The sequence below is a fragment of the Tachysurus fulvidraco genome, chromosome 10 (genome assembly GCF_022655615.1).
Source record: "Tachysurus fulvidraco isolate hzauxx_2018 chromosome 10, HZAU_PFXX_2.0, whole genome shotgun sequence".
Taxonomy (NCBI): Eukaryota; Metazoa; Chordata; class Actinopteri; order Siluriformes; family Bagridae; genus Tachysurus; species Tachysurus fulvidraco.
The window spans coordinates 12,089,721-12,109,310 of record NC_062527.1 but is presented as its reverse complement, the minus strand read 5'-3'; the positions used below and the strand labels follow the sequence as shown (position 1 = coordinate 12,109,310).

At 39.1% G+C, this 19,590-nt stretch overlaps 1 protein-coding gene across 3 annotated transcripts in view; it reads left to right on the top strand.

Moving 5' to 3' along the window:
* Positions 1-19,590, top strand: part of LOC113659969 — a 182,471-nt gene that overhangs the window by 124,143 nt on the left and 38,738 nt on the right. The window lies entirely within an intron of this gene.

Genomic DNA, 19,590 nt, shown 5'->3' with positions numbered 1-19,590 from the left:
ATTTATTTTAGTATTTGAAATGACTAAATATTGTTGCATGAAATTAAAACCATTGTCGTGCCTGATATGTTATTTATCTGTGCAGTTGAGCAAACCAGTTCCTCAGCAGAAGCGTTGCAGGACATTCTGATTAAATAAAACACTCCCACAAGTTTTACAGTTTATTCTTACAACAGATACATTTAAAAATGTTTCTTTCCCAATGTGTTTGAGGCAGTTAGTTATTGGGTTTTCATTTCCTTATCTGTGGGCACTACAGTCTTTTCCTGATCAGTTTAAACAAATATCAATTTAGATGATATTAAATGACATTTAAGTCATATCTGAAATCCAGAAAGTTACAAGAAATGTTTTATAAAGAAGTCTAAAGTCAAAGGCAATAGCAGTAAACAAGACAGTAGACAATGGAAGCATCCCATCAGTGGAGGCCATACTACAGTCCAGATATATGAGTGAGCAAAAATAAACAGAATGATTTAGAAATCTGGCTTAGATATATGGATGGATGAGGAGAGAGAGAATAGACATGCATGTGAGATGGTCAGGTAGACACTTTTACATCAACTTGTATATATGTTAAAACTAAGAGTATCTAAATAAACATGATGTGTTTTTCATGTTTTATTCATACACATAAAAAGGTGTTTTCAATGCGTGAAGTGAAGTCGACATACAGAAAATAAAATCATTATGTATACTTTAGAAATGAAACCTCAGGAACGCTGTGAATCCTTTTATTATCTCAGAATAGTACACTGAATCGAAAAGCAATCAAATTGTGGGCTAAAAACACATGGCAATAAGAAAAGTAAGAGCGCATCGGTTCAGAGGAGTGTCATTATGTGTTGGAGATGCTGTCAGGATGCATTTTGGGCTTTGGCTGAATAAAAGCTGAAGCTGGCTGGGTATGATGCTAGATATTATGTGGGAATGGATAGTGCCACAGGTTGTTTGCTCTTGTTTTCCTCCCTGATGGACACAGTTTTGAGACTCAGGGATGGACTCAACTAGTAAATTACAGATAATCAGTAACATGTGGAAGTCAAGCCCAAGGACTATGATAGAGCCATGACCAAGTATCAGAAAGTATGCACACACACACACACACACACACACACACACACACACACACACACACACACACACACACACACACACACACACACACACACACAGCACCTCAGTGCGAATCATTCTCACCCAGTGTCATACCCGATCATTTTTTCCCCCAAATGCAGTCATTGTTTATAATCTAAAGGAAATATTTCTCCATTTGTGCTTTGTGAAAAAAAATCAGTTTTAGAAACTGCTTAATGTCAACAAGGCCATTTTGTTTTTGATGTGTTAAATATGTCATCTTTTATGTGTTTCTAAGCTCCTTCATCTTAAACCAACACTAAGGCTGTCGGTCAAAGAGTACACAAGTTTCATATTTCTGCACTCATAATTGGCACATTGCACTTGTTTTTGAATGGGGCTTCCAACAGACACATGGAGCATCAGCTGAGATCAGAATCAAAGTGTGTGTGAGTGTGAGTGTGTGTGAGTGTGAGTGTGTGAGTTTCCTGGTCACTTCCTATCCACTTCCTTCAGTTTTACTTCATGGCAAATTCATTTATTTCATTAACTAAGTATTTTTTCTGCTGCTCATTCAACATTTCAGGCTTTTTTTTTTCTTCATATAAGCAGCACCACTGGTCTTTTAATGTTTTTGTTGGTCACTTAACAGTTTTATGACATCCGTATAGTTTCTTGGCCAGATTTGATCCTTTTTACACGTTTTGTTTTATTTTAAATAGAAAATTTTACAGCATACAATAGAAAGATTTGTTTTTGAAGGTCTATTTCTTGTAAGTCCCTGTATTATTTTTGGTTGGTCAGTGAGTTAAAAGCTTAAGGCTTGTGTTTGAAGGTGGTGGTCTTTGTGTGTGGAGGGGTGAGGCGGTGTAGATGGTTAGACCAGACCAGTAGAAACGATAACTTTGGCACTGTGAACCACATGTAGGTATTTTTTAAAATCTGAATGAGGAGCCCAGAAATTCAACTTAACCTTATGTGCTACTCGACTCCATATGTAAATATTGATGTAACTTGTGAACTTAAGTCGCCGGTTCTTAATACGCCTCTTTGTGCTTGGCTGCTGCAGGTACTGTATGTGTGTGTGCCTCTGCAGGAGTGTGTGTATGTGTCTGCAAGTTTGTGTGTGCATGTGCAAGAGTGTATGTGTGAGACAGTGTGGGTGTGTATGTATGTATGTATGTATGTGTGTATGTGTGTGCGTGTGCACATTTCACTAGTTACAATCTGTTTTGTGCATTGCACTTTGTTCTTGGACATTATTGTTCTTGGACTTAAACACCAGTTCTGTTACTTGTCCATTTTAAAGGCATCTGCCATGGCATGTTGCCACAATAATCTCACTGGTGACTGAAGCTGTATTCAAAATTCTTGGTTATGAGCCAGAGTTCTGTGGAAAAATGCTTCAGACTTAGTTTCTCTGCATATGGTATAGACATTTGTGTATTATTTGTTATTTGTATGATAGTGATTGTGTTTGTGTGTGGCACTGCAATGTGCATTTACAGTGGGTTTGGGTATTGTGTGTTTGTGGGCAAATTAAGCCACTGTGGGCTGATAACCTGTGTTTATTTGCCTTGTTTGCTTCAGGGTGGTGTGATAAAGAGTCCTCATCTGGTTTACTTCTTCCTCCAGACAGGCATTACTGTCTCCATACCTGAGGGAAGAGAAGAGAACAGAGAGGGAGGGAGAGAGGGGAAGGGGAGACGATTGCTGTGCTCTCTGTTCACTCTCTAGGCACTTGACTTTACGCTTTTAATGTTCTTGCCTGGGGACCTGTCCAGCCTACCTCCTATATCAATAGTGTGCTTCTTATAATGGCAGTAAAATGAACCTCACCCTGCACAGTGGGGAGGAAGAGAGAAAGAGAGAGTGAGAGAGAGGAAGAAAGAAAAGCCTGCTTCAGCTGACTGGCTCCAGACTCCATCCTCCGCTCTCACCCGAATTAGACGCCTTCCTGCTGAGATCATGTGGCAGAGTCGAGAGAATGTGGAACGGCATGGGCAACCACAAAAACCCAGGCTTCGGACACACTCACGCACACACACTCACACAAGTGGCACAAACACAGCTGTATACTGTAGTGTGTGCATGTGTGAGAAAGACAGGGAGAGCAAACCATAAGATTAGAACAGATGGACAGATTGTCAACCTCTTTGACAACAAAACAGACATCTAGACATTTTTCACTGATTTCACATGGCTGGCTGTACTATTTAAAAAAGCATTATGTCTCAAACCGTCCATGAGTCAGTCAGCTAGGCTTCTCTTGTATCTGAGCTAACAGTGGCTAGTCACTTCAACTCTCAGCCCAATGGCCAGTACTTATCTGGATGATTAATGAGTAAATCACTGAGGCTCCTCCTTAACAGCTACAGCTTTGTGGGGGTTTTGAATTCTTTCATGCAAATGTCAAATGTCTTACTTTATATTAAACAACTCTGTTGAGTTACACAGAAACATGCAATTTTAGTATAACTGATGCATGTACTGTTGCAGATGACTTACAGTTAAATTCTATCTTATGCAGCTACACAACTTTAATTTGGCTCATGCAAGATTTATCTCGACAGTGTTTTAACGAGACTTTAGATAATTACGTGTATAAAGCTCAGTGATGAATAGCTGATTTTCTGATTTTTTTCCCCAATATCATTGATTAAAGCAACATACAGTAATCCAACAACTAGCAGCTACTGTAGTCCTTTTAAACAACCTGCATACTACATAAACAGAAACTGTCTCTGATTTAATAGACAACACTGTATATTTAAATCTGCACAGTATTTGTTGTGGAACATGATATAGAAGAATATCAGAGTTTGTATGTGAGTAATTATTTACACATTTATGCAGTTTACCTGAGATAGACACTGCTACGATACATTTGTAAAAGTTGTTACACATGTATATACATAAGAGGTACACATGTAGACCATCTGTAAGAATACATAGCTTTTTAAAAGCGTAAGCTTTTGAGTTAAACCTAGTCATGCAGTCCCCCCTGAAAGTATTGCAATGCAAGGTCAATTATTTTGTTATATATGCATCTAGATTTGTTAACCTTATAAAAGTTTTTGTGTGAATGACAAGCTTTCTTGTAAAAAAGTGGTGTTTATTATTCAGGTACTGTATGCAGACGTCACTGTTAGGGGTAGACTCACTAAAAAGAAGAAAATCTGCCATATATTTGTGGGTGAAAGGGGTCAGTGAAGTCGCCTTTTTCCTAGCGTTGGGTCTAAAAGGGTTAAACAGCATGGCACTTTTTATTTAAAACCACCCAAGTGATAAAAATATTAGTCCATGTGACTTTTAATAGCTCTGAAGGTCTCCTATTGTGTTTCACCTGCATTTGTTTATAAAAAAGAACATGGACATGGACAAGAAACGGACACGACTAGAGAGCCGTGTCTGGGAGAAGGACAAGCCATGTTGATGCTGACGACAGAGGGAAAATTGATCAGAGCCATTGCACAAGCATTGAGCTCAGCCAGTACAACAATTTGGAATGTCTTGAAAAATAAAGAAATAAAGGGTGTACTAACAAGCAGAACTAAAGCAGCTCATGCCAAGGAAAACAAGCCCAGTCGATGACAGAAACATTGTGAGAGCTGTGCAGAAACCCCCAAAACAACAGTCTTTGACATCTTCAACCTCCACAGGTCAGGGGTGAAGGTATCATGATCCACCATTCGAAGAAGACTTCAAGAGAAGAAATAAAAACCATACCATTAGATGCAAACCTCTCATCAGCAGTAAGAATCAAAAGGTCGAACTGGAATATTCAAAGAAATACAGAGATGATGCACAGAACTTTAGAAACCAAGCTGAACCTACAAAAGTGTTGAAAGGGTGGAAAAGTGTGGAAAAAGAAAGGATCTGCTCATGATCCAAAACATACAAGCTTGCTGGGACATGGTGGAGGTAGTGTCATGACTTGGGCTCGCATGGCTGCTTCTGGTACAGACTCACTAATCTTTATTGATGATGTAACTCATGACGGTAGCAGCAGAATTAATTCAGAAGTCGACAGAAATGTTCTCTCTGCCAATTTACAGAGAAAAGCATCCAATATAACCGAGAGGAACTTCATACAGAAAGAAAATGACCCAAAACACACAGACTTGAATAAGGGGCTAGGGTGGGGGGTGGGGGTGGGGGGGCTAGACTGGCCAAGTCAATCACCACACTTTAACCCAACTGAGCAGCCTCTCACTCCCTAAAGAGAAGACTGAAGAGAGAAACTCCCCAATGAAAACAAAAACTCAAAGAGGCTGTGGGGAACGCCTGCAATATTGTAATATGTGTTGCATAAAGATGTGCTGTTGGCTTCATGCAGTCACTACATACAAGCAATATGCAACCAAATATAAGGTTTCATTAACATTTAAGAGTATATGTTCCAAATTGGGTGGTTTTCCACTAAAGGTGCCAAGTTGTTTAACACATGTAGATGTACATATCAGATGAAATTCAGATTGATCTGGAGCTGAAATGTCTTTACTGTATAGCCAAAACAAAAGAACTGGCCTTGCTGTTTCTCTATGACCAGAGACTATAGATATTTAATATATAGTCTGACAAATGCTCTATTAAAGTTGATAAATAGTATTATTTTCTCCAAACAGGCCAGAGCCAGCCAACCAGCTGAATGGTAATCACTAGTTAAAGAGCTGTATTTGGAAAAAGAACTGTCTTGCTACAGTGAAAGTGATTCTAAACAACTCTGATTGTATGCCTGGTTGTATTCCTGCAGCTTGTCAGGCCAGATGAAAACTGCATCACCCAGGGGTGAGTCCCCCTGGCAGCTCACCAAGTGTGTCGCCCGCCCACACTTATACACACAAACACACACATAAACTTTAACTTGCATGCTCAGACACTGAGAATGATGGAAATGAGTGATTATGGAGTGGAAACAGGACATGCAGCTGATGCTGTTTGGCAGGGATGTGTGTGTGCTTGTCGGTTTATTGCCTGGATAAGTCCATGACCTCGAAGGTGTAGCTGTAGATCACATTGTGTTCTATCCCCCTGGTGATGCCTCATTATTTTGGTTTGATTGAAAGACAAGATGCTTGTAGTTTGTTCAGCCCAGCTTATCAGACCTTCAGAAGGGTATAGGATATGTACAGTAGGAGAGAGCATGAGGACACTTGATCACATTGGAAAAGTAAAGCAGATGCCTTTAACCTATAGCATTTGTTCTGCTTATTGTTCTTCTTATTTACAGTTTTTGGTCTGCTTGTGTTACACTCGAGTCGGGTGCAGGGTTTGTTTGTGCTGCTGTCAGTAGTAGCCCTTTCACTTGCGTGCACATTAAAACATCTGATGCTGAACATGCTGCAACCTGACATTGTTTGACCTCTTGAAATTATGTGTAGATTGGTATTACTTATGTTTAAGTGATTTCTTTTCATCCACTGGTGAGACTGGTATGTGATTGTTTCCACACTGAGATTTTGTTACAGCCAGATTGAAATATAGATTCTGCAAAAAGCCAGAAAAATAATAGACAGCTAAAAAAAACAATGTTCTAATTGAATTTTTAACTCCTCATGATCAACATAAAGAGCAGTTCAAAATAAAGAGCAGCGACTCGTTTGCCTTATTAGAGAAATGCTACAACAAAGAGAATATGGGTTGTGGGCGATTAAATTACATTTACGGTAAATATCAAGTGTTATATAAATATATATAATATATAGATAAATATTAATTATCACTTTACAACCTATATTTCACCTTCTGTTACGTCAGTGTTGGTCAACTTTTAGGGGACCAGAGCTACCCCTGACTGCCCCATAATTTGAACAATGCGTGCAGACATGTGAATGCTTTTGTGAAAGAGTGAGCTCATATGACTGTGAGACTGCTTCTGCAGCTCCTCTCTCCACATGTCTGATTAAATGTGAGCAGCACAAAATGTGAGACATAAGCTCTATATATCTGTGTGTGTTTTTGTGTGTAAATGCATGAGTTTGTGTGTGTTTGTCTGTGTCAGGAATTCAGGAGCCTAGATCCAGACCTGAAAGTGTAGCTGACAAAGCAAATTGAAAAGCGAGGAAGTGACCTCTGATCTACTTAGCATTGCAGAGACACCGTTGCAATTTGTCTCATTTAGCCGATGTCAAACATGATCAGGATTAATGATAGTGCAGGGAACTGGTTCTGAACCAACATGTATGGAATTGTGGGGGTTTTCTGATGGCTTCAGGAAAGTGTTGCTTGGTTGACTGGAAAGTTATTCAGTGTGTGCATGTGCTTGTGTGTTTGGAGTGTGCAGTGAACGGGCAGGACAGGACACCGACCATTTAAAGGACTCACAAATGAGAGTGATGATGGGAGTTGGAGGTTAACAATGAGCAGTGATGAGTTGGATTGGGCCTGAAACACGTGTGTGAGATGAGTAACATGTTTTTGTTGGGGCAGAAGGAGTGTGGTGGCTTTGCAAAATCAGCACTGATATGCAAAAGAACAATGAAAGAAAGAGAAAACAAAGAAGAAGAAGAAAGAGAAGAAGAGCATGATGCCACCATCTGCTTGCCACATGCAAGGCCTGCAGCACCTCTATAAATCTCAGATGTGCTCAGCAATGCAGGGTCACATTCCGCCAGGCTAGAACTGAGCTGGATACCGCCACCCAAATGTGGGGCTCAGCTTCCATACGTATAGGGATAACGGACATCAGTAGGGCGTTTAACTGCATGAAGAACAAATTACGTAAATCTCTGTTTAATGGGGAAATTGTGGCTTGGCTTAAATGTGTCATGAATATACTGTATACAAAGAGCCTTCGGAAAAAAACCCCTTTTGAATAAACCTTCTTCCATCATCATCCTCTGATTCACTACCTCACTCTATTCTGGCTAACTGCTCTTCAAGCTGTCACCTCTTGCTGCCTTTCACAGGTCAGGGCCAGAGAGGTCATTAGAGAGCCAGTAGAGGAGAATGTGCAGATGATTTGGGATTTCCTGTTGTGTACACATGGTCCAGAGTGCTTGTTATGGAGATCCTCCTGCTAACCCTTCTGTTTTGACAGTACACAATTAACACTGCTTGTTTCTTTTCTTCCCTACTGGCTTATCACAGAAAGCTCAAGTTGCCTGCCATTGATGTGGACTCGTTCCCAGCTGGCATGTGCGTACAGAGATGTGCGGAACAGTAACGTGACAGAAGTCTCCTCCATCTGCTTGGGCTGCATGTGGCGTCTCAGGCAGAAGATCAAATCTCCAGTACATCAAAATGTGCAGCCTCTAAGATTATAAGATTATGTGCTTGTTCTATAGCTGCTCAGATCAGTTAGTTCAAGGCTGGGTCAGTGATTTATTTTTTTTTATGAGAACACCTTTTGAATTATTTGACAGAGTTCTCAAATTCTGGCAGCTGTCAATAAAATATCTACTTAGAGGAAAAATACACGTCTCTGTGGCATTCCAGACTCAGGAGATGTGGATCACCAACATGCAGCTAATCAGTACAAGGAGATTTCTCTAGTTTTCTGTCAGTCATGTTTCTATTGAATCAGGAAGCTCCCCTTTAGGCATTCAAGCCCAGGCAGTGTGGGTTCAAGTGTTCTGGGGTTGTGGCTTTGAAGGAAACATTGAACAGAAGGACTATATTTGCTTGAAGTTCCAGCTTGTGCAATACATGCATAATATTGTGATATGCACATTATAAACATTAAAAATCCATTACAAGATCCATGAGGATTTAATGTGTAGAAGTGCCAAGATGAAATAGTAGGTTGACATTGTCTATTAGTTTGTCTTTGTATACAGTTTTCTAGAGAATTCTTTATTGTATAGTATAAATCCTCTTAAACATACATCGGAACCCCCACTGTTAATAGTCTATCACTGTAAATAATGTATTCTAGTGTCAATATTTTCTTCCCAGGTAGTACTTAACACATATCATGGTCATAGGATGCATTTCCAGTATAATATCTCAATAATAGAATATAGTATTCTAGGATAATATATCTAAAATGTGTACAGGCATTCAGAGCATGATATATGTGAACTGGCAAGAGTAAACTGAACAAATGTTATAAGACCTCTTGGATTTCTATTTGTGCTCTATACACAAATATCAATCCAACTACTGCTGGAAAAACGTATTTGTATTTTTTTTTATGTGATTCAATGATTATAGTCATTTGTAGATTTAAATATGGTTGAATACTTGATTTGACTTGAAATTATGGAAACATCATTTTGTCTTGTTTGGGACAAAAATTTGGCAGAGAAATAGCCTTCCATTAAGGTTAGTTGGTTAGATAGCTATCCTTAAGATGTGGAGCCATTTATTCCAGGCTTGGGTTTGATTTCCTGGAAATTTTGATAAATCGAAATCATCTTGGTAAAAAGTAAAAGAAATGATATAATAACATGGTCGGCAGAGATGATTCACCACTAATTTCATGTTCCCTCTTAAAAGAAAAGTACACTGGGGTGCATTTTGCCCCACTCAAGTGGTGGATGAGAGCTTGCAGCCAATACCATGGCCCAAATGTTACATCACCGTGCTGCTATGTGGTCAGTGAATAAAGGGGAAAGTTCCAGAAAAAGCACATGAAAAAAATGAAGCTGATGGAGAACCAGCAAAATTTGTGTCTTATTATTATTCATTTATCACAGCCAGAGAGTGGGACAGCCTGAGTTCTGGCCCAAAACTGTGCTGACTTAGCGGGAAGAGGGCGATACAGGCCAGTTAGCTCTCCATTAGAGATTCCGAAACCCTGCAGTGCTGGATAAGACTGAAAAACACATTGTGATCAGTAACGCTGCCTGCAACCGTTAATGTGGCCTGCTGTTGGAGAGCCAGAGAGGCGGCACTCTTCTTCCACTGATGAGGAAGCGATTGGAAATGATGCTTGGAGTGGTTAGCTGAGGGGATGTGGAGAGCTCAAAGAGAAAACACAAAGATCATTAGCAAAATTAATTGTTGAAAAACACAAAGCTAGTGTAATTTTAATTCATAAACTTTAATTCTCTTAAAAACTATACACTATAACCCCATGAGAAGATTTTAATGACATTAACTGAAGACAGATGCACATTAAAATAATAGTTTGCTAATTGTTCTCTAACAATAAACTTGAAGCAGAACATTCAGGACTCTTCACTGTTGTTCACTATGGTTACACGACTGTATAGTGTATCACTGGTCTGTAGTGGATCTCTGAGTAGATCTCCAGAGGTTTGTTGATTAAGAGGACTTAAAATTAGGCTGGATCATGTTCTTAGATCTATGTCCTGACTTTTTTTTTTATTTTTTTATTTTTACAATCTACAGCACAGAGAACCTTGTGTCATTCTATCCTAGCCATGCAATCCATTTGATTCCATACAGTATAAAGAGTAAGAATCAGGTTTATAAACAAGGCTTAACACAAAAGTTCACGGCCGAGACATCACACTCTCAGATTTCTTGAGCTTGGTAATGTAATGACAGCATATGGGGTGTTCTGTCAAGTGTTTATTTCTTCTCTGTGTGACGTTTTCTCTTTATCTAACAGTTTCTCTCCCTCTTTGATCTTGTGCCAGAGAAGTCTTTGTACATATAGTACTGTATAAGATGGTGAGAGGTGGTGGGTCAACTCACATGAAGGAAAGAAAATCAAAAGAAAGCTGGATAATTTTTGGAGCAATATGGCTTTTATTAATGTGAGAATACTTCACCTGAATTAAATTACACAATTGAACTCGGTGTCCTCAGTGCGTGGGCTGACAGCCACAGTTGTCCCAGATGGGCAAGCATCTGCTGATCTGTCATATCTGTCACTTTGGCAAGAGCAGCACAGAGCCATGACTCTAAATTCTCTCACTCTAATTCGTCTGTGATTTCATTTCTTTGTGAAAGATCAAAAAGATAAAGTAAAAAATATTTGGTCGTTATCTCTTAACATGGTCTATATCCACAGCACCAACGACATTTGGCAGACTCCACAATGATTTAGAAAAGTTTTATTTCCTTAGTCCATCATTCTCTAAACTCCTATGAATCTGTCCTTGAATCAAAGGCCTTATAATAAACAAGATAAAAAACAGAGGCCATGGATTGATTGCAAAGTGTGTGTGTGTATCAATATGCCTGTACTGAATTATAGTATATTATGGGGCTAAAAGCCAATCTGAGAGAAGGCAATGCTTGCACAAACCTAATAACTTTGTCGACAGAATTTTTGTCTTAAACACATTTATTCGTCTTCCAAACATTAACCACAATTAGGATTACTGCTGCAGTTAGTAGTGAATCTTCACTGAAGCAGCACACATGCTTGGCAGAGACTCCGTTTTTCTTTTTGATTGAGTGTGAAAGTGCGGTCATGTTAGTCTTATGTAATTAATAGGCAATTTACAAAAGATAACACAAACTAACCACACTAGATCTGGTGATATGCATAAAATGTCTACAACAGAGGCTTCTTTTTATTGTTCCATTGCAGGCATCTGTGCACTTCATGAGACAGACAGTATCCATGGTAGATTTCTTCCCATTAATCCTCACGAAAAACAAGCTTAAATTACATAGGTGTTACTGAGGGGCAGATAAGGAATTCAGGGCATGAAGGATGACACTTAAGGTTGATTCAAAATTGAATCTTTTGTATCGCTTGTGGATATGAAGTAGAAGGGTGTCCTGTTCATACATGTTGCAGAGAACGTGTACTGGGCTCCTGGCTTTTTCTGGTTATATCTTATTGCAGGAATGGAAAATTACACATGAAGACAAATGACCTTGAGTACAGTCAGTGAATACATTTTATTGCAAATAACAGTCAACGGTATCAGCTTTTATATTTTGAGTGAAGAAACTAGCAATCTACTTAAAGAAAGACAATGGTTTCATTAGAACAAGATAAGCTCCAGTACAGGACTGAAGCAGGTCTGATTCAGAGGCAGAACTTCCTGTCTGTCTGAGATACAGCTCTGACCTGTTCTGTCTCACCATTGCCGTGGGAGAGAAGAGCATACCACAGATGGGGCACCTCAGGGCGGATACACGTGGTTTTACATGCAGACTGGCATTATCTGTGTGTCTCTTGTCCCCAATCAAAGGACAGGACACTAAATATACACCATGAAGTCTTCCCAGGCTCCTATGGGCTCCAGCAATTTAGCCACCGCTTGGGCCTTTGGCCAATGACATTGCCTCCGACCTCTTCAGAAAGTATTTTAAGGTCAATTACAGGGTGCACTGACTTCTGATGGCCTACTGCATTTTAAAAGGCCTTATATTAAAGGTTTATGTGGAAGTCTCAGACAGAGTTGCCTTTACTAAGCCACGAACCATTGTTACCACATACCCACACACAGATACATTGAAGGCAGTGTGTGGGTGTGTGTTCAGGAGCCTGTGCACATACCGTATGAAGTTGAAACAAAGACAATGTGTCTGAGTTCACTCAGTCTAGCATATGGTTTTATGTTGTGTTCATCTCAGCAAGGATGCACATGGTGCATACTGTGAGGTTTTTTTTCACAATCATTCTACAAAAAAAAAAAACATGCATCAATCTATGAGAACAAATTTATTTCTATACCTACAGAGCGTTTTGACCTTATACAGTAATGCCCACATTCAAATGCTTAAATGTAACTTCTTTCTTATTAATTTTTTTAATTATTTAAAGGGTCTTGACACAAAATGTGACTACATTTAGTGAATGAACTTTAGACTGATCATAATTTTCCAACCATCTGATGACACATTGTTCGAATCGCATTCCTGCAGTTGATCTAGTTTATAACTTATTCACAGTGTTGTAGAGGAGGTTGAGCAACCCGATGTGGACAAATCAAGAGATGATTGCTGACTTTAAGAAGACAATGATAATCATGCTCCATTGCATATAAACAGCCCCACCTCAAAACACATAAGAGCTCCAAGGTCCTTGCTGTACATGTTGCAGTGAACATTCAACACAATCTCCCAAGCCAAAAGAAAGCTCAGCAGTGTCTTTTTGCCCCACACCCCCATTCTGAGGAGATGCATTGCTCAGTCATCAGGTATGGGATTTCCCAAGTCTCAGAGGTTGTGAATTTAAAACAAATAATGAAAACAGCACACAGGACATCATCAGAGACTCTCTCTCCCTATTGCAAATACTGCATCTGCATAGCCACCAGAGTCGTAGATCATTCCTCTCATTTTTTTTAATAAAGTAAGACTGTAGCAAATATACTTATGGTTATATGTGTGCACATACGTGAGTTTGTGTACATTAGACTTGTTTGTACATGACATTATATCATCTCCTATATCTGTAATTATTACATCAAGTCAAATGGGTTACTGGTGTCAGCACTGCTCCACTCCCTCATCTTCATTTTCACTTCATCTTTTTTTTCTCTGTATGGTAAGGCCACACGCATCAGGATTGTACCACATGCCACAGCGTAGCAGCTGCAAAAAGTTAAATATACTCTGCAACCTGCTAAGCTGCCTCCTCCTAACCCTCTAAGCTCTGCAGCAAGATGTTACCACTGACTCCAGGTTTAGATTACATTAGGTTTTCCTTTGGCCTAGAAGAAATCAGTGAGGAAATGAGGTCATTCAGGGCATGGGACAGTAGTCACCTTGCTTCACTTGGTAAAGAAAAGCAACGCTAAAGCATGATGCTGCCACCACCATGCTGCACGGTGTTCTTTTGGTGATGTGTTTTTCTTTGCATGAAACATACACTTTGGAATTTATGTTCTCCACATGCTTCAGGGGTTTCTTCTGGTTACTCTGGTTTGCTTCTCCAGTCCAAAGACATGATTTGTATGCTGATTAGCATCTCTAAGTTGTCCGGGAATGTGTGAATAGTGGTATGGGTGTGTATAGTTTTGCCTTGCAATGAGTTATTTACAAAAAAAAATTACATTTTCTCAGGGGTGTGTTTAAAGGTGTTAAATGCATTGTTCTTTCAAATAACGCCAGAGTTCCCGAAAAGTCGGGATGTTTATCAGATTGGAGTAAATTAAAATTACTTATGAGTTTCTGGAGTTTTGGTGTTGGAATTTGGTCCCATTCTTGCTTGATATGGGATTCCAGCTGCTGAAGAGTTTTGGCTTTTGAGCTGAATGCTGAAAACATGCTGGAAGATCTCCCTCCTCTTTAGTCTGGAGTACACGGTGTCCCTGATTTAACAAGAAGAATGTTAAATTTGGACTCGCCAGACTATAGAACACTTTTCCACTTTCAAACAGTCCATTTTAATGAGCCTTGGCTCACAGGACACGAAGGCACTTCCGGACCATGTTCACATATGGCTTCCTTTTTGCATGATAGAGCTTTAGTTGGCATCTGGATTGGATTGTGTTTACCGACAGTGGTTTCTGGAAGTATTCTGGCCCATTTAGTAATGTCATTGACAAAATAATGCCGATGAGTGATCCAGTGTCATCTGAGGGCTTGAATAAAGGTCTTTGGCCTTGTCCCTTGCCCACAGCGATTTCTCCAGTTTCTCTGAATTTTTTGATGACGTTATGTACTGTAGATGATGAGAGTTGCAAGCCTTTGCAATTTGATGTTGAGTAACATTGTTTTTAAGGTAATCCACGTTTTTTTATGCACAGCTTTACTTCTGAGATACTCTGCCTCTCTAAGACATGCATTTTAAAGCTAATCATGTTACAGACCTGATATCAATTAATGGATTAGTTGGTAGATGTTCTCCCAGCTGAATCTTTTCAAAATGTTTTGCTTTTTTAGAATCTTCTAAAATGAGCTCATTTAGTGGATAAAAGTGTAAAATTTCGCCTTTTAAACATTTATGTTATCTATGTTCTATTGTGAATAAAATGTTGGCTCGTGTGATTTGAAAGTCACTTATTATTCATTTTATTCAAAATTAAAACGCCCCAACATTTCTGGAATTCGGGTTGTAAATGTGTGACATTTAACATTTATCATCTGTATTTTGATGTGAATGGAAACATTCAGATGCTCAACGGACTGTCAATCGGACATCATAGTGCGTTCAAATTTGCATAGAAGTTGCATTAGACCCAGGTGCCTTGTGACTGGCAGCTGTAAGAGCTGCAATTCAAACTAGAATGTCTCTTGAGAATCTATACATTCAAAGCCTTTTTCCACTCTGAGAAGCGAGCCTTGGCAAGCAACTCTAGCAATATCTCACAATTTCACCACTGTTCCTATTTTAGTGAGCTGGGCCAACATTGGCTCTACAAAAGGGAATGGAGATTAAATAAAAATGAGTCTAGTTCTCTTGATGCTCTGAAACTATTCACCTTATGTATAATCAGAGTACTGACACAGTTGAGTGGCTTTAAATTCCCCTCCTCAACCCCTCCATCTGTATTTCTCTCTTTTGCATGCTGTCTCTTTTTTGCTTGATGTATGCTTGTGTTGAAGTAAATAACAGAAGAATGCAGGTTGCTCAAATGTGAGGATGCCCATGAATAGGCTCTTTGAGAAAGATAATGTTTGCATTGCCTTTCCTGTTTTTCTCCCTCTTTGGATTATTCTCTCTCTTTCTCTCTCTCTTTCTCTCTCTCTTTCTCCCTCCCTTGTTTGTGTAGTCTAATCTAATGATTATATAAAATGATAGTGATGAAGTCTAAAGTTAAAGCTACACACAGCATAGAGAAGGACGAGTAAGTCAGTGTGAATCATGACATTCTTCCCAAGTAGGAAAGGTATCATTCTCACCAGTTAGGTGTGTACACTGGTGTGTGCTGGTGGTGGGCTTTAGACAGTGTCTTTAAATTATTGCCGGTATTCATTAATGGTGATTCTTTGTGGGTGTGCTGTTTTTTCTTCTGTGCCGCTGTGAACCTGGGAACAGCCTCACCGAGGACCATCACTGCGGAGAGAATAAACATTACTCTGATGCTATGTCTACAGCAGGCCTCCCAGCTAGTGTTTGCCCTGGGTACAGTGACGAATAGCAGTCACTCAGTCCTGCAGTGCACTCAAATGGCACATCATGGTGTGATAGGTCACTCCAGTCAGCAGTGGATACAAAAGTTGGGATTTGTGAGTAAAATGCAAGGCCTGATACAGTCGGCTGTATAATTATCAACACCCTTTATTGATACCAGTTCTGGAGAGAATAGCAGCACTCAGCCAATTCATCTAATGTCTGTCTTGTACTCTTTTATAGACTTGTATTAGTGTATGTTCTGTAAACCTTGCAACCTGTGATCTTTGTGTTCGTCATTGCCTCTAACATCTGCTTCACTGTGGAAGGCTTAAAAAACACCTTTTTTTATTTTGGCACTGATTGTGCTTAATGCAATTATTTTAATTGCCTTTGTCATTTTTTAATACATGAGCTGATTTGTGTAGGTCATCAACCATCATTCTCTTTTGTGTTGAAAGTTCTCTGATTTGTCCCATGGTGCTGGATGACAAAAAGATTTCAAATGTGTGCAGTTTCATATTTGGCAAAGGCACTTTCAGGGGTCTGAGAGCAATCAAAAATCATTTAATAAATTACATTCTTTTTCAAGCATGATTGAAACTATTTGCATTTGTTTTAAAAGTTCTTTAATGGATAATAATGTGGACACATTTCTGAGTTCTCTTGGGTGTTTTCTTCTGTTATGTTGTCTGTCTTTCTGTCTCTCTGCTTGTCTATACACGCAACTTGATCGATCACCATGGCTATTATTTTATCACTGTTTAATTCAGGTGGATTTGCTGTAGTGGGGAAAGTATCAAGGTATTGCCCAAACAAACACAGCTCTAAGTTAAATTCTGAAATATACAAAAAACAGTAACAATAATAGGGATGTGGTTGGTCTAGTTTATGTCTCTTTCTCTCTATTTTTCTCGCTCCAGTTCTTTCTTTCCTCTACTTCTGTAAGTTTACTGCTTCACAAACTCTGTCCAAACCTTGTGCTATAAAATGCACTCTTAAATACGTACACAGTCATTTCCACAAATGCAAACATGCTCATTCGCACACTCACTCTCACACACACACACACACACACACACACACACACACACACACACACACACACACACACACACACACACACATCTCCAACCTGACTGGATTTCAGATAAAACGGGAAAATTGTGTCCTGCAGGTGTTATTTGTCACCCTATGCTATTGGTGTGTCATATATTTGCCCCACAGTGCCTACATCTTTAATTTGGTGTGGATTTATTTTATTACCCTACACACATATACATACACACTGCCAGCATCAACATGGCCCGGAACAACATGACCCTGTCAGCACACACACACAGGCCACTGGCAGTCGTTTCCCTGGTGACAGCCAGCTAAAGCTAGCCAACAGGCTGCAGTAAATGCCATGGAGAGCATGTGGTATTTTGCTACTAGCACAGGGGTCTCCTGGATGATGACCACTGATTAATCAATGCAACGAAGCTCATTATGGCAAATAATCTCTCGTGCCACTGTTCATGGCATAGATGACATTTTTGGTTGTTGACACTATCCTGTAGCTACAGCACTTCTCTCAGCTCGGTCATGTAAACCTAGTCTCCATTTATTTACTTTTGTCTTTGGCATTTTCTCAGTTTACTTGTATCTAAATTCGCCCTGAAAACAAACAACTAATATTTTCAGATTGCCGCTTGGGCAATGCCACATATCTTGGAGCAGAGTGTAAAGTCACCTATTCTGTATGTAACTGTGCTCCAAAAATGTGTTTCTATTCATTTTTCGTTTTATTGTTTCATTTTTTGTGCACACTATCACTGGCATTTTGTAATTACAAATAACTTTAATCTCCTCAATTAGATGTCTATTGCAAAAGTTAATAAACTCTATTAGAAGCACACCAGACCATCACACATGTGCTTGTTGGAGATCGCATTCATTAATCACGCTTCTGGGAAGGCCTTCTGTTAGATTTTGGAGCATGGCTGTGGGGACTTGTGATCATTCAGCAGCAAGAGCATTAGTGAGATTAGACACTGATGTTGGATGAGGAGACCTGAGGTGCAATCTAGTCAGTGTTCCAGTTCACTCTGAATGTGTTCAACAGGGTTGAGATCAGAGCTCTGTGCAGGACATTTAAGATCTTAATCTCTAACCTAGGTAGATCTTTACTGATCTTTAATTTGCATTTATAGAAACCCTGGAGTCTTCTGCAGTCAGTCCTGTTACTATTACTTTGATATATAATGTTCGCTGTCTAATCGGCAGCTCTATGTGTCTATAACTAAGGAAAACAAGAAGACACCTTGTCCAGCAAGTGTATTTTGGAGATATAGAGAACTTTTCATTCACATAAATGACTTCATTTGGGTAAGATGGAAAGATTTCAATTAAAGGTTTTTGATCTTTAAAATGATTGAATGTTTATTAATAATAAATATGACATAGAGACTAAAACATAAGTGAAATCAGTTTATTTCTTATTGTGACCAATATCAGATTTTTCTTTGAAGTCTTTTTGAATCACAACTGATGCCTCAGCACATTGGCCAAATATTGTATTTGAAATCAGACAGCTCATTAGATCCCCTAGTGGTTCAAATTGGTATAACCCTGGAATCTGTTAAATACTTTCTTTGCCTTTGTCCCTGAGATTTCAGTGACAGCCTCATATAATTACAATGTTTTATTCGAGTTCTTTCTCCACTCACTGTTTTAGATGTATTTATCAGCTATGTTATCACAGCAAAGTGAAATTACACCTCTGGAGTTTGTGGGATTTGACTCATGAGACCGCATTTAAGGTGCTGTGTTTTTCCCTGGCTCAAGGAGATTATCGTCCATAAACAATAAAGAGGGCAGCGATTAAAGGATTCTTTTCTCTCTGCTTTCTTGCTTTCTTTCTTTCTTTCTTTCTTTCTTTCTTTCTTCCTAATTCCAGGCGTGTGTCTTTCCTTTCTCCACATGTGGAAAGGAGGTTGATGATGATGATGATGACAGTCTGGAACTGTAAATGCCCCTTTTTGTGGTGATGTGTTAATTTAACACCATTATGCCGTTGAGAAGACTGTGTGTCTGTGAGGAGCTGTTAATGAGCTGGTGCAGGGGCCTCCAGTGAGCCATAATGCTCTTTGTATATTTGCTTATTTTCTCATACTCTATGTTGACATTGTAGTTCAATTCAGTCATATGGGCCTGTTCCCAATTTTGCAATTAATATTTTACTCAGTAAACATATTCAAATTATTATTAAATATATCCCAGTCAGTGTGTGTGGCACAGCTACCATTCAAAGGCTAACTCAACATCTGTGCCCACCTAATTGTTTTGTCTATTTACACAATATTCAGTATCACTGTTTTATGTCAATATTGTATGCGATATGATTACTTTATATGGGATTGAGTATTTATTGGGTCATTACAAAAAAAAATTAGAAAGCTAAATACACTCAGTAGCATTGCTTCAGCCAGCTGTATATTTTTTCTATTATCATTAATTAATGGTACAAACACTACATATAGAGTTCCAATAACAAAGAAGCAAAGACTTCATAGTCTCTCTATTGGAACATTAACTGCCTTGCAAGTCATGCTCTCAGTCATAGTCTCTGACCGTGCAACAGTAAAATGTCT